This window comes from Macrotis lagotis, chromosome 2 (assembly GCF_037893015.1).
Source record: "Macrotis lagotis isolate mMagLag1 chromosome 2, bilby.v1.9.chrom.fasta, whole genome shotgun sequence".
Taxonomy (NCBI): Eukaryota; Metazoa; Chordata; class Mammalia; order Peramelemorphia; family Peramelidae; genus Macrotis; species Macrotis lagotis.
Genome location: NC_133659.1, coordinates 141,896,328 through 141,919,263, shown reverse-complemented (window position 1 = coordinate 141,919,263; position 22,936 = coordinate 141,896,328). Strand labels below are relative to the sequence as shown.

General features: G+C 33.9%; 1 protein-coding gene across 8 annotated transcripts in view; it reads left to right on the top strand.

The window, feature by feature from the left end:
- CHRM3 (cholinergic receptor muscarinic 3) overlaps window positions 1-22,936 on the top strand; it is a 658,611-nt gene that overhangs the window by 183,136 nt on the left and 452,539 nt on the right. The window contains exon 3 of one of the 8 annotated variants that reach the window (XM_074222927.1): window positions 10,051-10,156. The exons of the other annotated variants lie outside the window; for them this stretch is intronic. The gene's annotated coding sequence lies outside the window, so the exon portion shown is untranslated. The remainder of the gene's footprint in view (window positions 1-10,050; window positions 10,157-22,936) is intronic. 8 annotated transcript variants of the gene reach the window in all.

The window sequence follows — 22,936 nt, the reverse complement described above, 5'->3', positions numbered from 1 at the left end:
CAGAAAAGTAAGAGATTCAACCAGTGAGATAATTTCTACTCTCAATAAGTTGGTATTTTAATGGGGGAAATAACACATATTGAAAAATAGTAGACTTGGAAAGATGTTTTTATTTTGATAAATTATTGCTATGGTGAGTGGGGTCCTAATGGAGCTATGTTACGGAGGACACTGGAGGTAGTAGGGATGATGGACAAAGGAATACAGATGGATACAACTGGTAGTCTTTCTTATGCTATTGCTTATAACAAGCAATTAATTGGATGCTATCATTCTTTTTCAGTTTTTCTTTTTTGCATCAATACTAATTTTAATTTTTGATATTATAATTAATGTTTTGTTTGTGTTTCCAACTACATGCAGTGGCAGTTTACATTAATCATTCTTCTTGGCAAGGCCTTGAATTCTACAATTCTTCTCCTCCCCTTTCCTCCTTTCTCCTGCCTGCAAGAGAAAGGAATCTGATATAGGCTTTACAACTGTAACTTTGCTAAACATAGATCAAAACTGAATGTGTTGTGAGAGTAAAATCAGATCCAGATGGAAGAAAGAAAACATTAGAGATAGCAAAATTACATAACATATAATACATAAGACAATTTTTAAAATTTGGTCTTCATTTTAATTCCATAGTTCCTTCTCTGGTATTTTTCCATCACAAGCCTTTTACAATTGTCTTTTTATTGCTGAAATGGACAAGTCCATCAAGGTTCATTATCACCAGGGCAACTGAGTGGTACAGTGGATAGAGGACCAGTCCTGGAGTTAGGAGGACCTGAATTACAATCTGGCCTCAGACACTTAATAATAGCCTAGCTGTCTGACTTTGGGCAAGTCACTTAACCCTATTTCTTGAAATAAAAATAAAAATTTTAAAAAGGTTGATCATCACCACCATGTTGTTAAGATGTACAATGTTCTTCTGGTTCTACTTACTTCATTCAACATCAATTCATGCATATCTTTCCAAGCTATTCTGAAGTCTCCTCCCTCATGACTTTTTTTAAGGATTTTGCAAGGCAATTGGGTTAAGTGGATTGCCCAAGGTCAAACAGCTAGGTAATTATTAAGTGTTTGAGATCAAATTTGAACTCAGGTCCTCCTGACTCCAGGACTGGTGCTCTATCCACTGCACCACCTAGCCCTCCCTCATGATATCTTATAGAACAATAGTATTCCTTCACATGTAACATACTACAATTTGTTCAGCCATTACCCAATTGATGGGCATTCCCTCAATGTCCAATTCTTTGTCACTATAAAATGAGCTGCTATGAATATTTTTGTACAGGATATTTTTACCCTTTTTTCATGATCTCTTCAGGGTATAGATCCAGTAGAGGTATTGCTGGAAGAAAAGGTATATACATTTTTAGTGCCCATTCCAAATTGTTTTCTAGAAAGTTTGGAACACAATATTATCATCTTAAAACATTTCTATTAAATGGAGATGAGCATAACAAATTTATGACCTTTTCTGTGTCATATTATATGAAAATAGCTGACTTTTTATTTGCTTCACAAATGGTAATTTTTAAAAATTTTTATTTATTTATTTTGAATTTTACAATTTTTCCCTAATCTCACTTCCCTCCACCCATCCCCCACAGAAGGCAGTCTGTTAGTCTTTACATTGTTTCCATGGTATACATTTATCGAAATTGAATGAGATGAGAGAGAAATCATATCCTTAAGGGAAAAAATAAAGTATAAGAGGTAGCAAAATTACATAATAAGACAATGTTTTTTTAAAATTAAAGGAAATAGTCTTTGTTCAAACTCAACAATTCTTTCTCTGGATACAAATGCATTCTCCATTGCAGATACCCTAAACTTGTCTCTGATTATTATACTGATGTAATTAGCAAGTCCATTAAGGCTGATCATCACCCCTATGTTGCTGTTAGGGTGTACATGTTCTTCTGGTTAGGCTCATGCTCAGCATCAGTTCATGCAAATCCTTCCAGGCTTCCCTGAATTCCCACCCCTCCTGGTTTCTAATAGAACAATAGTGTTCCATCACATACATATACCACAGTTTATTAAGTCATTCCCCAACTGATGGACATGTACTCAATTTCTAATTCTTTGCCACCACAAACAGGGTTGCTATGAATGTTTTTGTACAAGTGATGCTTTTACTCTTTTTTCATAAACTCTTCAGGGTATAGACCCAGTAATGGCTGGATTAAAAAGTATGCACATTTTTGTCACACTTTGGGCATAAATCCAAATTGCTCTCCAGAAAGGTTGGATTAGTTCATAGCTCCACCAACAATGTATTAGAGTCCCATATTTGCCACATCCCTTCCAACATTGATCATTGCCCTTTCTGGTCATACTGGCCAGTCTGAGGAGTGTGAAGTGGTATCTCAGAGATGCTTTGATTTGCATTTATCTAATAAGTAGCAAAAAATGCTGTTTTTAATACCTTCTCATATGGCATAATTTTAGACCATTCCTCATGTTGTTGATGCTCTGAACAATATCCAGCTGCTCAATGTCCTTTCTAAAATAAGGTCATTAGCTCCAAACAAAGTACTCTTCATTTGCTTTGATGAATGCAGAGTGCCATTGGATTTTTATCTCCATGTTACCCTGTCACAATGCTCTTGAGATTTTGTATCCTTTCTTTGCTGCCATATTAGACTGTTGATTCATATTAAACTTGTGAACCTCTAAATGTTAAAGCATTTTTGGAGAGATAATTAGGCAGGATTAAGTAACTTTGTCACTGTTAACATGAGGTCAAATTTGAACTCAGGTCCTTCTGGTCACTTTTCTATTCACTATGCAACTTAGCAACATCCCCATCCAAAGTACTTTTTCAAAGAAAGAGTTGTCTACCCATTGATCCCATCTTCTTGTATTTGGGAATTTATTATTTTATTTCAATTGTAAGATTTTTAAATTCTTAGAGATAAATTGTATTTTTTGAATTATTGGTCATTGATTTTTTCCCATGACCTATATTGTATTATATTTCTATATTTCATTTCATCTGAAAATATAATAGCAATGTCTTTATTTTTAGTAAAATTTTGTTTTTCTCCAATTGCAGAATAAAATTTTTTTCACATTTTTCTCCCACCTCTTTAAATAAATGATTGTTAACAAGGTTAAATCACACAGGGCTAAACAGATGTACCTGGGTCACTCTATTACAGACATCCTTGTAAGCTCACTTCAATCTCTTAAAGGCAATACTTTGAGTCAAATTATGAATTTATTTCTAATTTACTTAATTATACTCTCAATTAGTTCACATTTCTACATTCCCTCCTTCCCGTGAGAAAGATAACTTAAAATACTTAATCAAAAGCTTGTGTAAAAAGGCTAGGTTAAAAATGCAAATTTCCCTGTAACTATCAATTTAGTAATGCATTAGTAAGTAAAGAAAATTGAAACAAGTTTAATATATAATAACTTTTTTCCTTCAAAAAACAAAATCAAGCTTAATGGTTTATAATTTACCAAATCCATTCTGTATCTTTTTTTCTATTCATTTTTTCTTTTTTATTTATATAATCAAATATTTTTCACTTATAGAAAAATAGTTTCTTTTAAATTTTTGAGCTCCAAATTCTCTTCCTCTTTTTTTATTCCTTCGCCATATTTAAGGAGGTAGGCAGTATGTCAACTATATATCTAAAATCTGTGTTTCTCTCTCTCTGTTTCAAATGTATTTCTTGTAAACAGTATTTTGTAGAATTCTACTTTAGTTTTTTTTAGGTTTTTGCATGGCAAATGGGGTTAAGTGACTTGCCCAAGGCCACACAGCTAGATAATTATTAAGTGTCTGAGGTCAGATTTTAATTCAGGTTCTCCTGACTCCAGAATGCCAACTAGCCTCCCCTAGAATTCTAGTTTTTGACCCACTTTGCTATTTGCTTCTGTTTTATGTCTGTTCATTCCATTCAAATTTACAGTTATGATTAGTGCCGGTGTATTTCCCTTCACCTTGTTCTTTCTCCAGTTTGTCTGCTCTCTACTTTTCCCCATTTCTTCCTTATTAGTGTTTTACTTTTGTCTACCACCTCCCCTTACTTGCCCTCCCATTTGGAAGTCCTTACCCCCTATCCCTTTCTTTGTTCTCCTTTTATTCAGCTATTATGCATGTTCCTCCTTGACTGAGCCATTACCAAAAAGAATAAGGTTCAAGCAATGTTTATAGCTCACCCTCCTATCTTCCCCTCCACTTAATAGGTCTTTTGAACCTCTTCATGTCCAAAATTTTTATTTACTTTTTTTCACATGACTGCCCCCCACACGCACACACTTACACAAAGATAGAGAAACCTCACAAAAATAAAGTGGGGGGGAGGAAACTGTTTGAATCTGAATTCAGATATCATCAGCTCTGTCTTTGGGATGGATCTCATTCTTTATCATAATTGTATCAGAGAAGTTGCTTCAATATTTTTCCCTACAGTTGCTATTGCTAACTGTATTTCCCTCCATCCTATTCCTCCTCACCCCCATTAATTCTATTCTCTCTCTCCTTTCACCCTGATCCTCCTCAAAATTATGTTGTATCTGACTACCCTCTCCCAAGATCTTCCCTATCTTCTATCACCTATAATTCCCCTCTCCTCTCCATGTCCCCTTTTTCCCACCCTTTGCTTTCTTTTTTTTCCATTAGGTAAAGATAGATTTCTATATTCATTTAAAAATGTATGTTATTTCCTCAATGAGCCACTTCCAATGAGAGTAAAAACTTACTCCCCATTACCTTCTCCCTCTTCAACTCCATTGCAAAAGATTTTCCTTGCCTCTTTTACGTAAAATATCTTAGCCCATTTTACCTCTCTTTTCCCTTTATCCCACAACATTCCTTTATCACCCATTTCCATCTTTATAAAATATTATATCTTAATTTTCAGCTCCTTTCTGTGCCTTGTCTATATATGCTCCTTCCAACTGCCCTAATAAATGAGAAGGTTCATATGAGATATCAGGATCATCTTCCCATGCAGGAATAAACACAGTTCAACATCATTAAATCCATCATAATTTGCCCTTTCTGTCTACCCTCTCTACTTGAACTTCAAACTTTCTGCTCTGAATGTTCATCTTTTCCCCTGAAAATGTATGTTCAGAGTTGCTGGGTGGTTGATTCTTGGTTGTAATCCAAGCTGTTTCGCCTTCCAGAATATCATAATCCAAATCCCATGAGCCCTTAATGTAGATACTTCTAAATCCTGTGTAATCATGACTGTAACTTCATAATATTTTAATTGTTTATTTCTGATTATTTGTAATATTTCCTCTTTACTTGGGAGTTCAGGAATTTGGCTATAATATTTCTGGGAGTTTTTATTTTGGGATCTCTTCTTTTTCCTTTCATTATTTTTTCATCTATAAACACATATATATTTTTAACTTACAAAATTTCCTTCCACCTTTCCCTCCCAACCCCCTTCCTTCAGTGGTAAATAGTCTGGTTAGCATTGTACATAAATACTGTTGTTAAACACATTTCCAGATTAGTCATTTTCAATATGAGGAATTAGTATTAAGGGAAAGAGATACATAAGAGATAATTATTATCAAGTTCATAACAATTATGAAGTGTTGTTTTTGGGTTTGTTTGGTTTTGTTTTTCTTCCTCTGGAATGGGATAACATTGTCCATAGCCAGTCTAACATAATTGTCCTAGTTCTCTAAACACAAAATCATCAGCTTCTCTTAGCTCCATTCTGTATTTGAAGGAATTATTTTCTTCTGAGAGCTTTTTTATCTTCTTTTCAATCTGGCCAATTCTGCTTTTTAAGGGATTCTTTTCCTTATTGAGTTTTTGGACTGCTTTTTCCATTTGACTTAAACTTGTTTTTAAGATTTTATTTTCTTCAGTTGTTTTTAGTTTGTTCACCAACCTGATGATTTAGTTTTCATGAGTTTCCTGCTTCACTCTCATTTCTCTTTTCAGTTTTTCCTCTACCCACCTTACTTTATTTTCAAAATATTTTGGGGGGCTCTTCCATAGTCTGAGACCAACTCCTATTTTTTCGGAGGCTTTGGATATGGAAGCCTTGACTTTGTTATCTTCTGAGTGTGTATTTTGAGCCTCCATGGGACCAAAGTAATTATCTATGGTCAAATTACTTTTCTTCTATTGTTTGCTCATTTCCCCAGTTTATGATTTAATTTTCACTTGTGATTCTGGTAATTTGATTTTTTAAAATAAAATTAACTAATATGTTATCTATTTTATTTACTAAATTTAACTCAGTTTTATTTATATTCAAAGGTCTTTTTACTTTCAATTTTATTACTCCTGTCTTTGGTTTTTCTAATTACTATTTTGGTATTTAATTGGAGATTTTTAAGTTGTTTTCTTTCTAGTTTTATTTAAATTGCCTATCTGATTCATTTATTAGCTTTCCCCTCATTGTTGCATGTGTTTAGAGGAATAATTTTTTTAATTATAGATTAGATGGCATCCCACAAATTTTGTCATGGTTTCCATTGTTATTCTCCCTAGTAAATTATCTATTGTTTCTATGATTTGTTCTTTAAAAAACTCATCCTTTAAAATTATATTGCTTAGTTTACAATTAATTTTTAATTTTTTTACCTTATTGTCTGAAAAGGATGCATTTATTTTTTTTCCTACTTTTCTGGATTTGGTAATTAGTTTCTTATGTTCTAACACAGGGTCAGTTTTTTGTGTAGGTGCCTTATATAACTGGAAAAAATCCTTTCTATTCTCATTCAATTTTCTCTGGAGATTTATCATATCAAACTTTTATAAAATTCTATTAATCTCCTTAACTTCTTATTTTACTTATGGTTTTATCAGTCTCTGAGAGGGGGAAATCGAATTTCCATGATAATTTAGTTTTATCGTCTTTTCCCTCCCATATTCATTTAACGTTTCTTTTCACAATTAGTATTCTGTATTATTTGGGGCCTATATACATATATATGTAACTAATTCATATACATATATATATGTGTGTACGTATATTTAATATTCATATTATTTCTTTTCCCATGATATCTTTTTAGCAAGATGTAGTTTTCATGCCTATCTCTTTTAATTATATACACTTTTCTTTTTTCTGAGTTTACGAGTGCTCTCATTGCGTTTTTTACTTCAATTGAAACATAACAGATCCTTTCCCAACCTCTTATTCTAACTCTGTATGTCTCTCTTTCAAGTGGCTCTCCTGTAAACAACATATTGTTGGATTCCTATTTCTAATCCATTCTCCTGCTTCTGTTTTATGGAAAAATACATTCCATTCACATTCACATTTATAATTATTAACTGTGTATTTCTCTACCTAATATTTCTTCTTTTTTTAACACATTCCCTTCTCAAACGTATATTTTGTTTTTGACCTCTGTCTCTTTTTATGTACCCTTCTTTAAATTATGCTCTAATTTTCTCTTTTTCTTCTTTGCTCCTAATTTCTTATTAGGTAAGATAATTTTGTGTCCAGCTGGGGGGAGAGAGAGAGAGAGAGAGAGAGAGAGAGAGAGAGAGTGTGTGTTCTTCCCTCTTTGAACCAATTCCGATGAAAGTGAGTTTCAAATGTTGCCCTTCCACCACCAACTCTTCCTAGTATACCTCTTTCATGAAATAATTTCCTTTTCTTTTTCTCTCTTCTCCTTCTCCCAGTTCCTTCCTCTTTCTACTTCATTCATTTTTCTTGATATCACTCCAACATAACAGGCTAACTCCTACTCCTTCAATCTATTTAGATTCTTCAAAATGACTTAATAATGTTAGTTTTTAGGAGTCATGTATCATCTTCCCATATAGGGATGTTAAAAGTATAACCTTATTGAGTCCATTATGATTTCTTTTTCATGTTTACCTTTTTTGTATGTTTCTTGAATCTTATATTTGAAATTTCTATTTAACTCTATTCTTTTTATGAGAAATATTTGATTTCATCAAATACCTATTTCCTCCCTAAAGAGTTATTCCCATCTTTGATGGATAGATTATAATCTGGATTCTGATCCTAAAAATCTTTCAGAATTTCATATTCCAATACCTTCACAATTTTAAGACATAGCTGGCAAAATTTTACTTCTTTACATTGAATTATAGATCATCTTTTATATTTGTCATGCTTTCTACATTCCTGTGTAGACAGTAAGTCATAGATTGCATTATTATTTCCTGAGATTTTGTCATTTTGATCTTCTATTGTCTTAATTTAAAATTTTTGTATATTCTAAGTTCTCTCTTTGGGATTTAACTCTGTGGATATACATAGGCACTATATATTTTCTTCTCTCTTTACTGAGAGTGGTTTATAATTTGCTAACAGTTCAACTAACCTTGTCTTTTGGCCTTGCTTGAGAATCTGTTCTTTCTCAGCTCTTCTAGGAATAAGCAGATAATAAGTAATTATCAGCTATTTTTTTCCTTCTCTCCCCCACTCCAACAATAGTAATCCTTTATGTCAATACTGTCTTCCTTTATCTGTGCTCAAATGAAATATTAAACTGAAATTTGTCCATTCAATACAAGAACATTTATTGATCATCTCTGACATGCATGAGAATGTATCGTATTTACCAAGATGAAATTTATATATCTTTGGAGAGAGAAAGTAATATCAAAGGTGACTGAGAAATGCATTTATGGACTAGTATAGCAGGTGATGAAAATTGATATTCTATAGTATACAAGCATTTAAAGGAATGGTGAGTACAATGGTGATAAAATATTTTTTTTTCCCTTGAGAAGGTGAGTTAGGGGATTTTGCAGAGATTGAGGAGAATATTCTGAGTGAATGGACTGTTTTTGCATGAATTTTATGTAGGAGAGATTAAATAGATTGGTTTGGTACCTGAAAATATTTGCATTTAAGAGCAAAATGTATTTATATTGGTATGATGGTGGCAAGTGATGTGTATATATGGTGGAATGGAGAAAAGAGTGACTGAAGTCTTTTTTACTATCAACCTAACCAAAAAATAAATGGAAGAGGAGTGGGGAAAAAAGTGTGTTCCTCCTTCCAAAAGAAGTATTTGGACATTTTATGTGTCAGTATGTCAACACTAACCTTTTGACTATATCTGATGCAAGCTATTTAGAACATATCCTGGTCACTCAAAAACTGACCATTCAATTTCTGCTTTAAACTAGGGTTATTCATTCCTTGAATACCTGTCATTTAGTCATTTTATTCTTAGTAAGTCTTCAGAAATTGAAGGATAGAAAAAAAACAAGTGAAAGAAAATAAAATGCTACTCGTTTTAGCTTTCTGTCAGCAACTCCACATTTGAATGGTGGTACAGAGGAAGAAAACTAAAAAGATGGGGAGAAGGAAACTTTGGAAATATGCATAGATTGATCTTCGGAATAGATGGAAGAATTTAAAAAATATTTTTCATATCATTTGTTTTTGAATAACCTGTATTTTCTAATTCTCCCACACTTTAACCAAAGAGTAATTTCTTTTAACAAAAATTTTAAAAGGAGCTGGAAAAGAAAAGTTCAACATAACGTGTAAATATCAAAAAGTTTGCTATTTTCTAATTCTATTATTCTACACTAATAGCCCTTAGATAAGCAAAGAACTAGGGAGAGATGACTTTTTTATATATTTTTGGCTTTTTTTGCAAGGCAATGTGACTTACCCAAGGTCACACAGCTAGGTTAATTATTATGTTTCTGAGACTGGATTTGAATTTAGGTCCTCCTAACTCCAGGGTCAGTGCTCTATTCAATGTACCACCTAGCTGCCCCTATATCTTTTCTTAAATACTAAGCCTGGTAATAATACTTTCACACCATTCAATTTCCACTCTTCTTTCCATTTTGATTATAGTAGATACTTCATTTAATTTGATTATAGTAGATATAGTAGATACTTCATTTAATATTCTTGTATATCAATCTTCCTGTGCTTCTCTGTTTTCACTTATCAAATACTTTTTGTAGCATGGTAAATAATAATAATTTTTTGTCCTTCATTTTTGAAGAAGATTGTGCCATCAGAGAAATGTTATCATGAGAAGCACACAAGCTGGATTTAAGTGAGGGGTGCTATGCTAAATGACCAGTCTCACTTTCTCCTCTAGAGCCATCTAGGTCCATTGTCCAGATATGAATCAATCAGGACAACTGGAGATGACCCTGAATTCGAGGCAATCAGGCCTAAGTAACTTGACCAAGATCACACAGCTAGTAAGTATCTGAGGTCAAATTTGAACTCAGGTCTTTCTGATTTCAGGGCCATTACTCTACTCACTACACCATCTTGCTATCCCATAGTAAATCTTATGTAGCATTAATATATCACAATTTCTTTAGCAATTCTCCAATGGGAAAAGATGTTTTACTTGTTTACTAATATTTAGAGCAAAAATGAAAACAAAAAAAGACCTGCTGCTCGAAATATTACATCATATATGGAAACTGTATTTGGTCATTGACTCCTTTGAAGTATCTGTCTAGCAGTGATATCTCTTATTCACCATGAATGGTGTAATAATTTCTTAGCAGAATTCCAAATTGTTCTCCAGAAATGTCTAAGTCATAGCTCTATCAAGAGTAGTTTAGTATGACAACTTACCCTAAACTCTTCAACATTGATTATTCCTATCTTTTTTCCATCTTTTAGAATTCATTGGTTATAAAATGAAATGCCAAAATTATTTTGATATGCAATGATGAGCATTTTTAACATAGTTGGGTGCAATTTACAATTCTTTATTTGTAATACTTTGGTATCTTTTATTTATATACTTTTGTATCTTTTGTTCATATTCTTTTACGAACTTATCTATTGATAATTTTTATGTTATTTTTGCTTGTTATGTATCTATATATCAAATCTTTCTCACGGATTTCTGATATAATGATTTTCCCTAGTCAAATGAAGAATTGGACAAGTTACATTAACTTTGTTCTTATACAAATTATTTGAACTTTGTTCACAAAAACCTTTTCAATTTCACATAATTGAAATTATTATTCTTTCACTTTTCTTTCATGTGATTCACATAAAATTTCATATAAATGAAATTTATCTTTTATAATCACTTTATATGGTAGTTGTTTAAAAAATCCACCCCTATCCATAGCTGTGAAAATTCGCAAATCTGCTTCTCATCTTAATTTTATTACCTTATGGATTTTAATATTCAAATCACATATCTGTTTTGAGATTATTATTGTATATTTTGTCATATGTTGATAATCATAATTTTTGGACACTGATTTCTAGGTTTGTCAGCAGTTCTTTCTAGGTAATTTATGTTCTAGGATTTAATAAATACAGGACTATTGAACTTAATTTTTTTCTGATTCTTCCTTATCTTCTTTGTTCCATTGATCTGCTTTTCTGTTTTTTAATCAATAGAAGTTTTTTAAAAATCTTCTCTACAATATGGGTTGAGGTCCTAATTCTATTTCTTCATTCCTACTTTTTCATTATTTCTTTCAATGTTCTAGATCCTTAGTATCTCCAAATAAATAACATTATGTTTTAAGCTCTATTATGTATTCCATTGGGCATTCAGCATTAGGAAAAATTATTAACTGAAATTAAAATAAGAGCATCCTAGATACATGATTATATCAATCAATGTTATTGATACTGTGGGTCTGAGCAGTCATTTTTTTCCTTTTTCATTCAGTTGGTATTTATTAAGCAAAATTGCCCAGGCACTGTGCTAGACTTTGACAGTTAAATAATAGATTCATAAAATAATGGAAGGGGTGACACAAGGGAAAAAAATCCTAAAGAGGAGAACAAATGTGTTTACAAGTCAACAGATGTCTCCAGAAATCAGTGTGCAATGTAACTAAAGAGAATAGAAGTTTGAAGTTCCAGAAAAGCTTCTAGTTGGATCCAGACTTGTTTTTTTCATCTCTGGAGCAATTTCCACAGAATAAACAAGAAATAAGAATCTACTTTCTTTGCCTAAGTTCTCCTCGGATGCCATAGCTCTTTATGCATTACATAGCTAATACTGAAAGACTTTAATTAGGGAATGGTGTGCAAGTAAATATTAAAGAATTGATTCTTTGTAGGTTTTCAGTTTAGGGAAAGAGATATGCACAACAAATTCAACCTGAATTATTAGCATTTATGCATCATTTCCAGACAGTCTTAAAACAGTAAACTAAGTACTGATTTATAGCATTTATTGATTTCAGATGTGTCAATGAAGAACACTGAAAAATTAATCATTGACTATCCCAAGGTGAACTTTTTTGGAACTGGCTCCAGAATACCCTTCCTTGTACCTCATGGCACCATAGATCCAAGAGGATCCAAAAAAATACAATAAACAGAGAATGTATGGGGTGTATAGGGAGGACTAGCACCTCTGCTTTGAATACTCATCCACCTTTGGTGTCCAATTGTCAACATGCCTCACCTGTACCTCCAAGAAGCTATAGTATGTGACTCCATCACAACTTGCTAAATCCATCTTGACAGAAAGGCTAAACCAGTTTGAGGATGACCAACAGGTGATTATCCACCAAAGAAAGGGAAGATTTTCCATTTGGGGAATAGGCAGATGAGAATGATTGTTCTAATGGCTTTGTAGGTGACTAAAGAAGGTATTGTGAAGTTCTTAGAGTTTGCTTAGACATCAAAGACACCAAGGTAATCCATAGTATCCTAGGTCATCATCAGTGATATTGACTTTTGTCTTAAAACTGGACTTTGATGTCTATGAACAAGAGAGTGAGATTTAGAACTTTCTACAACTCTGCTTCACTAGAATTCAAATCAAGGCTTTGCCCATGAGAATAGCACTTTTCCTAGGAGCTCTCCAAAATATTTCAAAAAACTTAAAATTATAACTCTAAATTTTCTAGAGACAGAACCCACAGAAAGATCAGGTTTAGCAATTCTCAAGCCCAAGGCAACCTGGAAGATCATGGGAAGGCTGTGTTCCTTAGGGTTGGAGGGGGTGGTGCACAGCCCAGATTATCCCACCAGAGGGAAAGAGTTCCAGCCTTCTGGGAACAACCCACAGGGTGCCCAGGTCCCTGGGAGTGCCGGCTCCTGGCAGCAGAAGCTGTTTCCTGACCTACCAACCTAGGAAACACCAAGAACGACTTGAAAGATCATCAGGGAAACCTCTGCCAAAGCTAGCTCAAAGCCCAGGCCAGGTTGGCTTTTCTCAACACAGCCATGGTTGTCAGCACAGCCCAGACCCCAGGAAATGGAAGCAGGCCCACAAAGCCACCCAGCAGGGAGAAGCCCAGGAGCTGCTTCCAGAGCACTCAGCCCTCTAAAGGTAAAAGTTGGGGGGAGAGACTGTCAAGGTCTCTCCTCTGTCTCTGGGAAAGGACCCTGGTGCTTTGTCCATATTCAGACCATGGTTGCAATCTGAGTTCCCCCCAAAATTGCCATAGGGAAGAGACTCTCCTCACAGTTCCAAGGCAGAGGGGAGGGCTTGTAGTCATCCACAGACCAAAGCACAGACCAGGAGAGCAGTCAGAGCCTCTCTTAAGACCTTGAAGGAACTGAGGCCTTTGTGGGGGTGTCCTAATAATACGCAAAAGCTTGAAAAGCATCCCAGAACCAGGGCATAGGCTGGGGAAATGAATAATCAGAAAAAAGGAACCTGATCATAGATACTTACTTTACTCCCATGGAAGATCAAATCACACACACTCAGAAGATGACAAAGTCCCAGCTTGTATATACAAAGCCTCCAGGAAAAATAGGAGTTGGGTTCAAACTATGGTAGAGCTCAAAAATAAAACATTTTGAAAATCAAGTAAGAGAAGTAGAGGAAAAGTTGGAAAGATAAATGAGAGAGATGCAGGAAAAACATGAAAACCAAGTTAGTAGCTTGATGAAGGAGATTCAAAAAATGCTGAAGAAAACAACTGGTTAAAAACCTGTTTAGATCAAATGGATAAAACAATCCAAAAAGTTAATGAGGAGAATAATTACCTTAAAAAACAGAATTGCCTAGATGGAAAGAGAGATAAGAAAGCTCTCTAAAGAAAACAACTCCTTTAAATTCAGAATGGAGCTAAAGGAAGCTGTTCACTTTGCTAGGAATCAAGACACAATAAAACAATATAAAAAAGAATGAAAAACTGGAAGAAAATGTGAAATATCTCATTTAAAAGAAAAACTGATCTGGAAACCAGATCCAGAAGAGACAATTTAAAAATTATTCGGCTAAGTCAAAGTCATGATCAGGAAAAGGGCCTTGACTTCATTTTTAAAGAATTTCTGCAGGAAAATTGCCCTGATATCTTAGAAGCAGAGGGCAAAATGGAAATTGAGAGAATCCGCCAATCTACTGAAAGAGATCCAAAAAAATTAAAAAAAACCAAAACCCAAGAATATTATAGCCAAATTCCAGAACTCCCATTCAAAGAGAAAATAATATGAGCAGGAAGATGGAAACAATTCAAATATTGGGGTGATCACACAGATCTTAGCAGCATGCACATTAAAGACTTGTAGGGCTTGGAATATGATCCAGAAGCAAGAGTTTTGAATGCAACCAAGAATCAACTGTCCAGCAAAAGTGAGCATCCTCTTCCAGGGAAAAGATGGACTTTCAGTGAAACAGGGGAATTTCAGATGTTCCTGTTGAAATGACCAGAGCTGAACAGAAAGTTTGATTTTCAAGTATAGGACTCAGGTGAAGCATAGAGAGTGGAGGAGAAGGGTAAATTATGAGGGATTTACTGATGATGAACTGCATGTATTCCTGCATGGGAAGAGGATACTGATAATACTCATATGAACCTTCTCATTTATATGAGCTATTAGAAGGAGCATATATAGACAAGGCATAGGAGGGAGCTGAATTTGAAAGTATAATATATTTTTAAAATGGAGTCAATGGGTGAAAAAGGAAATGTACTGGGAAAATGGAAAGGGGAGGTAGAATAGACTAAGATATTCCATGTAAAAGAGTCAAGAAATAGCTTTTGCAATGGTATGGAAAGGAGAAAGGCAAAGGGGATGAGGGAGCCTTCAGTCTCATCTGAGGGGGAATGAGGGAGCCTTCATTCTCATTGGAAATGGCTCAGAAAGGAAGCAACATAGATACTTAATAGGGAATAGAAATCTAGAAGAAAATGGAGAGAAAGGGAGTGGGAGAAAGGGGACAAAGGAAGGGAGGGGGGATGTAGGGTATAGAGGAGAGGGTAGATCATGGGAGAGGATAATCAGAACACATTTTCTTGTTTTACTTTTTGCCAGGTAGTGGGATTTGGTGGCCGTCTGGCACCACAGGTGGGGTGGGGGGCAAAATAGGCTTGGGACTTCTTGGCCCTAGGCCAGTGCTCTGACCACTGTGCAACTCAGCTGTCCCACAGCACACTTTTGAAGAGGGACAGAGTAAAATGAGAGAGAAAATATAATAATTGGTAGTGGGGAGAAATGGATAGAAGGAATTAAAAGCAGCAATAGCAACTGTGGAAAAATATGGAAGTAACTTCTCTGATGGACTTATGATAAAGAATGAGATCCACCCCAGAGACAGAGCTGATGGTATTGGAACACCAACTGAAGCACATTTTTTTTCTCTTTCTTTCACTTTATTTCTCATGAGGTTTTTATTTTTTGTGGCAGGAGTGGGGGATTATGTTTACTCTTACAAGATTGTTTTAGTAATGTGTAAATAAATAAAAATGTAAATAAAAAATAATTTGCCCATATTATCATAGGTTATCTTCAAAAACATAGTACAACAACAAAAAAGATAGTCAAAGAGTTTGCAATCAATAGGGGAAATAAGAGCAACACATGTAAATCAATAAAAATTTGGATGGAATTTACAATAAAGAAAGCTTAAATTTCCTTTGGTATCTGTCCCAAAAAGACTGCAAGATCTTCTGGACTTGTTTCCTTCCTGGTTGCTCGATGCCTTCCTCATGACTCTCTTTAATTTGATTTAACTTTGGCATCACCTGCACTCTGAAGGATTGATACTTAAAAAAAAAAAAGACTGCAATAATGTGACCTTTTCTAAGCAACAAAAAGACATACTCCTGCTTATAATTATGGTACAATTGTTTTGTTTTTCTTTTCAACAAAACTTTTTTAGTTCTCTTTAATAATACCTGAACATCACTTAAGTTAATAAATATGCTTTCTGTTTCTAATAAAAATGTGAATTTAATTTCCATGGCTAAATAATCAACAGATTCTGAGGTTCAAATTTAATATCATGCTTAGAGTACAAACTAAGTATCCCCTTTGTCCAGCAGAAAATGGGATAAATTTTTGGTCATAAATCTGGTTTCAAATTCTGGTTTTTCCTCTCAGTGCTTCTATGAGTTTGGCCAATCATTTACACTCTTGGTCTTCTGGTTCCTTACCTGAAAACTGGGTGGGGTGGGGTGAGAGAGTGTAAAAATGACCTTTCTATTCTTTTGTTGTTGTTGTTGCTGTTTGGATTTTTGAGGGTTTTTTTGCAAGGCAATGGGGTTAAGTGGCTTGCCCAAGTCCACACAGCTAGGTAATTATTAAGTGTCAAGCCAAATTTGAACTCCAGTACTCCTGACTCCAGGTGCTCTATCCAGCTGCCTCTGACCTTTCTATACTTGTTTGACCATTTTAGAAATAAGAGTTGTGATTTTTTTTATTGTTGCACCAGGTTATAATTTACAAATTAATTGCCTACATTTTTTATTTGATTTTCATAAAAGTCCATGAAATACCTATTGCAATTATTATCCTTACTTTATCAATGAGAAAGCAGGTGTAGATTACAACTTATTCAAAATATCAGAGCTGTTATTAGCCCAAAGGCATTCACAGATAATGCAAAACAAATAAAAGAGTCAAATACCTATCCTGGACTCCAAAGACATCTTTATTTTCACTGTATTATATTGCTCTGAAAGTCAATATTGTGATGAGTCAGGGTCATGTAAATCTGTAATTCCTGTTAGCAGGGTGGCTAAAGCTGGCAGATCCATTAAGTTTAGGATTTCTGGACTGTGTTGTGCTCAGATAGTGTCCATATAAAGCCCAGCATTGATATAATGAACCACTATAGCAGGGCACATCTTGATTGTTTACAGAAAAGTCAAATAGCTCAGGTTAGAAATAGAATACATCAAAGTTCCCTAACCCATTGATCATCGAATTAAGTTTATCAATAGTCCCTAAACTTTCAACCTAGATTGGATAGGAAAAATAACAATAATAAATGGATAGACAAACAAAAGTACATAATATATAGTGGAGTTTTTTGATCTATTGCATTTCAGATCAACCCTAGAGACAAAATGTCACTGAGAAAGAAAATTAAAAAGTCCAATTAAAATATAGCAAAGCAATCACTATTAGTGAAAATGATAATCAAGAAAAATTCAGCATCATTCTAAATTTATTTAAAATGGTCACTGAAACCTTGAAGTTCTACTAAAACAGAAGGATAATTCTTTTCATTCTGGAAATTGAAAGTGAAATCATTTGACAACTGAAAAAACATTTCATTATTTTCTATATTAGATTATAAGCCCCTTGAATATCCTCAGAATTTACCATATATCTGACATTCTTTCTAGCAGGCTTTACCACTTGATTTATTCCACAATTCTGATATGTGAAAGCAGAAGTGTACCACTCTACTTTGTACAGCCATCCTAGACCCTTAAATTACAAATGCAAGCCACTTAGCACCCTCCATATAAGAAATCACTTACTGTCCCTGTAATTGCAGAAAGAGAGAGAGAGAGAGAGAGAGAGAGAGAGAGAGAGAGAGAGAGAGAGAGAGAGTGTCTTTTCCATTTTCTGATATTTCATTGCCACTGTTTCTTATATTTATTGAATGATTCTTTCCCATTGACTTTCTGGTTCCATCCAGTCCTTGCTAAAATCTAACTCTTACAAGACTTTTTACATTAATGTGAATCTTTTTTTATTCTCTAATCTATGCCATTGACTTCCATAATTTTCAAAGTGTATAGACTTTTAATTACTATGGTTACCTATTTATTGTCATGGTACGCTCTGCATCAGTTTATGCTATTTGGGAATATGCATATAGAATCTCACTGCTAGATCTCGGTACTCTCACATAACAAAAGTATCTTAACTAAAATTACATAAAGTCCTCAATGTCTAGAATATTGTGATATGTCATGTTCTAACAGTGTTGATAGATAAATGAAATATAAGTGAAATAAAAATTCAGGAATGAGTTTCCTCTGTATTTTGTAAGGTAATATGTGGGATATTATTGTGAAAGTCTTGAAAAAAAACAAGAAAATGTTAATGATATGTTTTAGAGTTTTGTTGGCAGGATCATGCACATTCAAACAAGTTGAAAAATAATTTTCTTATCATATCATGAAAGCAATCTGGAGGCATTGTGTTATTGTGTGAAAAACCCTGGATATGAAGACTGGTTTGTCATTTCAGTATGATATCTCTTAAGCCCCAGTTTTCTCAAGTGTCAGTGTTGGCTAAAAGAAATATCACATAATAGATATCCAGAATCCAAGGGTCTAATCTTACCCCAAACCTGAGTGAATAACTTGTCTTTTTTAGTTGCCTTAGTGATTATTTAACATTATAACTTGCAGAAGAGTTGTCACTATGTAGAAGTAGAGGGAATTTCTTACTGGAAATTATTAATATAAATTAAATCATAGTTTGGGCTCAGAATTTCTGTCCAAAAGAGAATAATAATCTTTATAATATTTATTTCTTAGGACTGTTAATAGATCTATGACTTTATAAACTTAAAAGAGCTATAGACAAATGAGCTACTATTTTATCAGAATAGGAAGTGAATATAAGTAGTAATTATAATATCTTGATCAAAGTATGGAATAGAAATTAGAGGATAAGGGTTTCAATTGTGCCTTTAAAAAATATGCAAACCCATGGGGTGGCTAGGTTTTGTAGTGGATAAAGCACCAGCCCTGGAGTCAGGAGTACCTGGGTTTAAATCCGGTCTCAGACATTTAATACGTAGCATTGTGGCCTTGGGCAAGTCACTTAACCCCATTGCCTTGCAAAAACCTAAAAAAATATATGCAAACCCAACTCATTTTCTATTCTTTCTTAGGAAATTAAAGACTTGTTTTATTATTTTCCCCTCTAATTTGACCCTTGCCTTTGTACGCATTCAGGGAATTTGGTTCTTGGAGGCAGGGATTATTCCATATTTGACTATTTCTAATTGAAATGACTGACAACCTAGTGAGACTTAGGAAATTCACAGGAGAGGTCTCTGTCACAGCAATTTGGGAGCTCTCAATCAAGAGACAGAAATAAAGAAATTAAGGCATACCTGTTGCTGGTACTGGGTAGAACTGGAACTCAATGACATCTATAATGCCCTTAGCAGTTCTGGGTTGCAGTTCTCAAGTAAATAGAAGTGTTTGTGGTAGGTCATAAAAGAACAGGTACCCCTGGTGACAGTTCCAGTGCAAAGAGGAACATTAACACTTACAATAGCAGGGATAAAGTGTGACATGATCACGCTGCAATAACCAAGAGGAGTGCTACTACCTACAGCTACAGAGATCAGACCATAGATCAGGAAATCAATGACCACATTTCTATCTAGCTTGTATGACTTTGGAAAAACCAAAACTACTTTGAGGTCTTCAGAACTATCTCTGAAAAAGCATCCTGAAAAAATTTTAAACTTGAGAAGTATCAAAGAATATGAGTCACTGCAGAATAGAGTTGAAGAAGTGAAAGCTAATGATTCCAAGAGACATCAAAAAAAAGCTAAAACAAAACAAAAGTAGAAAAAAATGGAAGAAAATGTGTGATAACTTATTGGAAAAACACCTGACACAGAAAACAGATTGAGAAGAAATGATTTAGGAATTATTGGACTACCATAATGCCAAGATAAAAAAGAGACCAGACATATTTCAAAATTTTATCAAGAATAACTGTCTTTATATCATAGAATAGGAGTGGAAATTAGAAATTTAAATAATACACTGAGGGGCGGTTAGATGGTATGGGGCAACTAGGTAGCACAGTAGACAGAGCACCGGCCCTGGAGTCAGGAGTACCTAAGTTCAAATCCAGCCTTGGGCAAGCCACTTAACCCCATTGCCTTTCAAAAACTGAAAAAAAAGGATACACTGATCATCTCCTGAAAGAAATGCCAAAATTAAGACTCACAGGAATATGATAACCAAATTCCAGACCTACAAGGTCAAGGAGAAAATATTACAAGCAGTCAGAAAGAAACAAATCAAATATTGTCTGTGAAGTTGCAGTCAGGATCCCAGAAGATTTGAAGCTTTCATTTTAAAGAGGTGGAGGGCTTGGAAAATGATATTCTGGTAGACAAAAAAAAATCGAGATTTACAACCAAGAGTAACTTGCCCAGCAAAAGAAAATATAATCGTTCAAGGGAAAAATTGATAATGAAATAAAGGATTTACAAACATTCTACATGAAAATACCAGACTCAAATAGAAAATTTGATTCAAAAGCCTATAAGATAAATATGAAATAAAAATCATAAAGGATTAATAATGTTACATAGTTTGCCTTCTTCCTGCTACTTGTAACTCATGACTTTATAATTATTAGAGCTTATAGGAGTATACATAGAGGATATGGGTTCTATGACTATGAAAGGGTGATTTTAAAAATATAAAAATTAAGAAGTAAGAAAGATATACTGGTTGAAGTTAGGGAAAGAAATAAATAAATGAAAGTATTTCCTGGGAAAAAATCATAAGAAGAAAAGATAGGAAGGGTAGCAGGCAATCCATGAACTTTATTCTTCTTAGGTTTGGTTCAAAAAGAGATTAAAATATACACTAATTTGTTCATGGATATCTATATTATCCTATAGAAAAACATTAAAAGAATGGGATAAGAAAAAAGGGGATGCTAAAAAAGGAGAATGGATTAAGCAAGGCAGTGGTTATATACAAAATAAACTTTTGAGGATGAACAGGATAAAAAAGAAGAAATGGAAAAAAATGAGAGAGAGAAGTGGACAATTAGTAATCATAACCATAAAAATGTGAGTGGGATGAACTCACAACTCCCCCCCATTGGAAGTAGATAGGAAAAAGGTTTAGAAAGCAGAATTCTGATATGTCATTATCAAGAAGCACATGAAACAGAAAGACATACAATGAGTTAAAATAAAAAAGATAAACTGGGAGATCCTCATGCACACTGATAGCAGTCTTTAGTGATCATTGGTGAAAGACTTAGCTACTCTTATATAAAAAAAAATGATCCAAGACAATTCCAAAGCTTTCATGATGAAAAAATGCTTTTGATCTCCAAATAAAGAGTAATGAAATATGAATGAAACTTGAAGTATAATTTTCTCCCTTTTTTGACTAATATGGAAATAAGTTTTGCATGATTTCACATTTTAATTGATATCATATTGCTTGCCTTCTCAATGGATGGGGGGGGATAGTAGAGACAAAGAGAATTTGGAATTCAAAATAAAAAGATAAGAATGTTAAAAAATAAATTGATAAAATATTTTTTAAGAAATAATATTTGTTGGTTGAGTGAAGTAACAGGCTGAGATCTGAATCATACTTTTCAACTCCTATGTACTAATCCTAACAATAGTAGCTAACATTTATATATTATCTGCTATGAACAAGTACTGTGCTAATTACTTTAAAGATAATGTTCACAACATTTGCTGCTTACAACAACCCTATCAGATAGGTGCTATTATTATCCTGATACTGAGGAAACAGTCAGAGGTGAAGTGACTTGACCAGATTCTAAAACTTATTAAGTATTTAAAACTGGATTTGAATTCAAGTCTTCCAGTCTGCAGACTTGCTATAACTTTTCTCTTTCTCACCCATAACAAAGAATGGGTGGCTATATATTTGACATCTACATTGACTGATGAAATGTTTTTTTTTTTTCCTATAGTCCTGGACTCAACAGTTTCGCTATCCCATTATTTAACCTTCAGTCATTCTATCTCTCCTCTACCTCATTCCTAAATCTATTCACTGACCTCACCATGACATCTAATACCTTTACTCAGTCTTTTTCATGATGACATCTCTCCATTGTCTTCTTTTTCTTCTTTTTCCAATATTGAACCTCCAATAAACCAGTTCAAATTTATAATGCCTTCTTTCTATGAATCCCTTTACCTCTTACCCTATCACAACTTATGCCATGCCAAAAGCCTGACCGGTCCTGAGGAACTGTCTCGGTCTACTATCAATATGTCATCAGCAATGTGTTCTTGTAAGGTGGACAGTCCTTTTACTTCTCTCTAGTTCATTATTACAGTTACCACAGTACATCATTCTAAACTTTCTCTATTCAATTATACATTGTAATCCCAGTCTCTTAGCCAAGGATATTGTCTTATATTTTTATTGAGAAAAGAGATTTTATTTATTTAATGATTTATTTGATTTTTTTTACACTCCACCTTAAGCCACATTTTATTATTCCCAATTCTCTTTGCCTTTACTCCAATTTCTGATATGACACCCCTTCTCCTCACAAAACCACTTCCTCTAACCGTACCAAAGATCCTAGTTCCTCTTGTCTCCTCTAACAAATTTCCCTACTTACAATCCCTCCCAGTATATGTAATATTAATGACAGCTAAGTGGTACAGTAGATGTAGCACTCTGAAGTCAAGAAGATAAATGTTTCTGATGCCAATCTGACCTCAGACTTACTAGCTATGTAACCCTGGACAAGTCAATTAACCCTGTTTGCCTCAGTTCTTTATCTAGAAAATGAAATGCAGAAGGAAATGCCAAACCATTCTAGCACCTTTGCCAAGAAAATCCAAATTATGGTCGCAAAGTGTCATACATAAATAAATCAACTGAACAAGAACAAAATTTATAATATTAAGTCTATACCTGTCTGCCAACTTCCTAGAAACATACTCAGAAATTACAAAACCCCAAAACTTTTAATTTCACCCCTTTCTCAGTTTTTATATATCTTCCTATTTATTCATTGCTTTCCTAGAAAACACTTTCAAGACTTGTTGCCTCCATTCATTGTTTTAT